This window comes from Pezoporus occidentalis, unplaced genomic scaffold (assembly GCF_034315485.1).
Source record: "Pezoporus occidentalis ecotype Australia unplaced genomic scaffold, CSIRO_AGI_Poc_V1 ctg42, whole genome shotgun sequence".
Taxonomy (NCBI): domain Eukaryota; kingdom Metazoa; phylum Chordata; class Aves; order Psittaciformes; family Psittacidae; genus Pezoporus; species Pezoporus occidentalis.
In genome coordinates this window covers 3,339,520-3,345,125 of record NW_026915747.1, presented here as the reverse complement: position 1 = coordinate 3,345,125, position 5,606 = coordinate 3,339,520, and positions in this window count along the sequence as shown.

Genomic DNA, 5,606 nt, shown 5'->3' with positions numbered 1-5,606 from the left:
TGCAAAGACCTCATAGCAGCCTTCCAGTATCTGAAGGGGGCCTACAAGGATGCTGGGGAGGGACTCTTCATCAGGGACTGTAGTGATAGGATAAGGGGTAACGGGTTAAAACTTAAACGGGAGATTTAGATTGGATATAAGGAAGAAGTTCTTTCCTGTGAGGGTGGTGAGGCACTGGAATGGGTTGCCCAGGGAGGTTGTGAATGCTCCATCCCTGGCAGTGTTCAAGGCCAGGTTGGACGATGCCTCGGGTGATATGATTTAGTGTGAGCTGTCCCTGCCCATGGCAGGGCGGTTGGAACTAGATGAGCTTAAGGTCCTTTCCAACACTAACTATTCTATGATTCTATGATTCTTTAAGATCCTGGAATATAGAAGGGAAAGTACATATCTGCATGTATCTTTTATTGATGGCTTTTCCCAGGCTGATGGCCTCTTTCCACAGCTGAGAGTCCCTTGGTTTCATGTGGGCTGCAAGGAGTTTTCATGAGAGCAGCCTGGCTGCTTGGGTGCCTGGAGACAGGCATCTGCAGGATGGCACACACCTTAGTGTGTTGGATGCTGTTCCTTTGCAACCACCACCTGCCTAGCTGAAAGGTTATATACATTGTCCCATCTCTCTCAGCTTTTCCTTATAAGAGAGGTGCTCAGTACCTCCATTATCTTTGTGGCCCTTCACTCAGTGTCTTCTTCCTAGGCATTACAGTATCCTCTGCCATTGCCTTGGAGTCATTGTCATGATACTTAGAGCTCTTCCAGAAGCTCCTTTGACTCTTCTGCTGCTCTTGTTATGTGAAGCATCCCTTTACTCCACTGGATACCTGGTCCCTCAGGCTCTCAGCTTTGTTGTTTTGGACTCTTCCTTCCTTATATCTGGTCTTTTTAGCTTAAAATTATTACCCCTGTCCTATCACTACAGGTCTTATTAAATAGTCTCCATTTTTCTTGTAAGCCCCCTCTAACATTGATAGGCTTAAATAATAAGGTCTCCCTGGAGCCTTCTCTTCTCCAGGCTATTAATTTCTTCTATACATCTCATCACTCCTTTACATTGTTTAGGCCTTTCCAATAGCAGGATAAATCTGTCAATGTGAAATCCGCAGGACACAAGAGGACAAATAGCACAGAGTTTTCTTAGCCCCCATTGTGACACATCCTGTTTCCAAGTTTGTGTGGAAGAACACATCCATCACTTTGCAAAAGAGGTTCCTGGACCGCTCTCAGAGGCTCTTTAACTCAGCAACAAAACTACCCCCTTCTGCTGTGCGCCCCAGGGCCTGGGCACAGGCTTGTTATCCCAGAGCTGTAACTGCAGTAAACTGCCGGGGCTCTATTGACATGGTACAAAAGCTCTAAGAGCAAAACCCAGCATAATCTTTAAAGCATGTAATTTTTCTTTACAGGCAGGCATCTGCAGTGGAGAATATGGAGTGGTTTCTGTCTCCTTTCATGCAGGACATCAGATTTCGCTTGTGAATCATGCATTCCTCTTCCAGGGATTTATTGTAGTCTGTGCACTCCATGGATGTGTTTTTGGAAAGCTAGGCTGGTGAGTGCTATGAGCCCTGAGATTATAAAGCAAAATATTTCTAGTTAACCAAAAGAGTCAGTAAATTATTTGCCCTCAAGCCCAGCAGGAGGCCCAAGAACTTCTTCTTTCAGCTTAAACTGGGTCGGACTCCTGGCAGATTCATTCGGTGGAAAAACAGCAAGTCAATAAAGCCTTGAGTCAAAAGCATCAATAGCCACTGAGGACAACAGGATTGGTGGGCCAGAATTCCCTTGATCCTGACCTGCCAGGCTCCGAGACCCTCATTGGTGTCGCTGAGTTATTCATAAATTTTTCTGTTTGTACAATGCTGCAAAATCAGCTCAGAAACACTCGAAAGCGGCTCAGAGAACAGCGAAAGCTGACAGTTTGTTGCTTGTAAATAATGTACATAGAATGTTTTCTCATTAGTTGCAGTCTGTTTACTCATGGAGTGGAATATTCCTCATTAAAAGCTAGAAAATATTGGAAGGTGCCTGAAAAATAATGGTCCTGTTTCAAACTCCCACTGTGCTCCGTGGCTTGCATTTTAGCAGAATGATTTTAATATGAAAACCCATTGTTTCTTTAAAGCAAAACATTCCTTTGTCAGCATTCCACAATGCTTCTGGAATTATTATTATTATTAATAATAATTATATAATAATTAGAATAGTATAACGAGAATGTATAATAATAATAATAATAATAATAATAATAATGTGTTTCCAGCTAGCAGAAGAATTCAGAAAGCTTTCCTGCAGCACTCAACACCATCCTCACTTGCTTATGCTGGCAGGTAGGGTAGTGCCCTATCTATGGCACGTTCTCTAGATAGATAATTTAGACACAGCCTCAGTAGCTTTGGGACAAATTGTTTCCCTTTCCTGTGCTTCAGTGCCTGCAACCATAAGCTTGGGAGGGACAACACTGGTGAGCTCCTCTAAGATCTTCTTGAACCTTCTGACTGGAAGGTTAAAGCTGGGTTTTCACTACCACTGTGAATACTCTTCTAGGACTGTGATGCGAGGGGAAGAATTCTCCCCTCTGCAGTGCTAGGTCAAGTGTGTTTAAGGCTGTCTTCAGTTTTCAATGAATCAGCATAAATCCAGTTTCAGAGCCTGGGCTCATGCTCTCAGACTTCGTTTTTCATTAGTGCTCCCTCTGATGCAAGCCTGAAAGGGCAGTGACAAGATTTCTTAAAGCCAGAGATGAAATACTCTCAGTGCAGCACTTCTCTCTTACAGACATAGATCCTGCGAGCACCATCCCTGCTGTACTCTTAACTGGCAGATAACCTGATTGCTGGTAACCAGGAACAAGTGAGAGGAGCCCCAGCTCTGCTTTTCTTGCCTCAGTGTCCAACACTGGCTTTGTATCCCAGTTCTGGAGATACAAAGGATGTGCAAAACAGCTGTCAGCTACGCTAACTGCATCCCCAGCACAAATTCTGTCCTCTTGTTTTTGTTCCAAGGAGTCATAGGAAGCACTACACAGAAAAGGGCTCCAATATCAGGGGTTGACTCGCTGTCAATATCAAAATATAACCTACCCAGCACACCTAACTCTGCAGGGAACAGAGCATCCTCAGCAGCATTCTGAGCACCAGAAAACCTCAGTGGAGCCAGAAATATGCATAACATGTTGCTGGGTTGGGCCTACTGCATGATAATGGGAAATTAAAAGAAATGACTAAATATGGCTTGTTTACAAAACAAAGTAGAGACGAACATTTCTATGCAACAGATACACATTTACATGTAATATAGATAGAATTTGTAGGTATACAGTTGGTATATATAAATTTGTATGTGTGTATGTGTACATTCACTCAGTACAGCTAAAAGTTAGCAACATCAGTACTAAAAAGCATTGCCCTTAAAAAACCCTCACAGAAGCGCTTCTCTAGCTGGCTGTGAGATAGAAATGGCTGATTTCCTGCTGGGTTTGGACTGCCTAAATTTAGCTCAAAAGATGCTTCTGACAGGCTTGTCTCTCCTGTTTGGTTGTCAAATGTACTCTGAATAAGAGTACCCTGAAGAAAGAGGGTTCTGTGTTCTCTCAACATGCGGTCCTTTTCCCAGTGAAGCAAATGGGAAAGCAGCTTTGGAGACTGTGAATCATCTAATCTGTCAAACTAAAACCATTAGGCAGAGACAAGGCAGATGGAGATGCTAGTGCAATTCAGGCTAAAGAGACATTTAAAAATGAGGCTGTGTCTCATTCTGTCTCATCTTTGATCGTTCAGTTTAGGTAAATTCCTCTCAGTGGGTAGGCCACTAACATTTTGCTTTCAGTTCAGCAAGGTGGTGTTTGCTATGTGCCTGCATCAGTTACCTACACCAGCCAAGACTAAGCTGCCCTCACTCACTGCTTGCATGGTGGGTGAAATACCATGTCTGGGCCACCATCCTGCCCTTAGCAAGTAGTTAACCTGTTAACACACAGAACTGGGTGCCTGACACCTGCAGCCTTCGCCTTGTGAAAGGGTGGTGCAATGGTCCTGTAGCACAACAGGTAAAGGTGAGTTAAAGTGTGTGTTCTCTGAGTTTAACTTGCCCAGGGATGAGGAAAGCTACATGAGGAAAGCTTTCCTTTCTTTACATTGGTCCAGTCAAGACTACTGATTTTGACAAGGGCACCAACAGATCCTAAATCAGTTAACCAGCAGTATCACACTACAGTGCATCCACACAGACTTGAGTCCTACTCTTGAATGAACAGGGATAATGTGTACCATAGTGGGCAGCCCTTCGTAGGAAACAGCACTCTCATTAGTTCCGTACATATTCCTGCCCGAGAACCCAGCCCTGCATTTTCTGCATAATGAAAACCCCTCTAGTTAATGAATGAATGAATGCTGCTGTTTTCAATGTATTACACAAAGTTTGGACCCTTAATTTTTAGACAGAGTGTGCTATGCCTGGCACTGGTGTATATGTATATTGGTATATCATTTTAGCTCAGAACTGTGTGGTTGACATACTGCTCAATGTGTGATACCAAGTGGACAGCAAAGAGGCCACCCCAAGGATTTCCCTTTGCATTTGTAACCTTGTCAGTTGAGCTGCTGCACTCAGGAAGAACTTCACCCTGCTGCTTTCTGGCAATTGAAAATACAGGGGCATAAGGTAGTTACATCTCTTTAAATCCGGCCTCAGGGTCCTGTTCTTTCACCCTGCTTTTATTAACAGGTTTCTGATTTTCTTAAGGTGGTTTTCCATACTTTTTCTTATTATTTATTGTTTTTTTTAACAAGCACTGAACTATTAATTTTCCCAAAAAATTAATTCTAACTACAGCATACATCTAAATGAATAGGATGCAGTGGGGCATTTAGCTCACCTCTGAAGTGGTTATGTGTCACTGCTGTCGGGTGACTCTCGATGGATGGCAGTTTCCCATCAGGTGAGGCAGAGACCTCGCCTGCAGTCCCATCACTGGTGATCCTCCACTCCCAGGCTGCTCACTGCAGAAGGCTTCCTCCTGTGCCTGGGGCAGAATGAGGCCCTGGCTACACAGACGCAGAGCTGTTATTTAAAGCCACCACAGTTTGTCAGTCACGCAGGCAGTGGTGACAGACACCCTGCAGCTTGTGCTCAGGGGGGTTAGCAGAGGGGTGACCAACCTATGGCCCTGAAGCCACAGGCAGAGCATGAACTGTTCAGATCTTTGCTCATTGCATCCTGCCTCATACAGACAGCTCTGCTGCAGGCTGTGGGGGGACACTGATGTCCCCAGAGCAGGAAGGAGACAAACCAGCAGGAGCTGTTCAGCCATCATCGCCCAGCTGCTGTGGATCAAGCTCCATGTCCTCCATCAGCTCCATGCCATCCTGCACTAAGACCTCAGCAACCTGTTATAACCAGGTCCTTCAGCTGTCCCTGGTGCCCCACCCCAGCTATAGTACATGTCCTCTGGCTTGCTGCCTTTGTGGTATTTGGCTGTTCAGGCCAAAAAGAGTGGGAATAAGTGAAGTAATGCAGGGGGGAACGGAGGCTTTACCTATCCCACCTACTGCTTATAGTAAAATCCCACTTGCACATAACTGAGCTAGGAAGTAGTACACATTAAACTA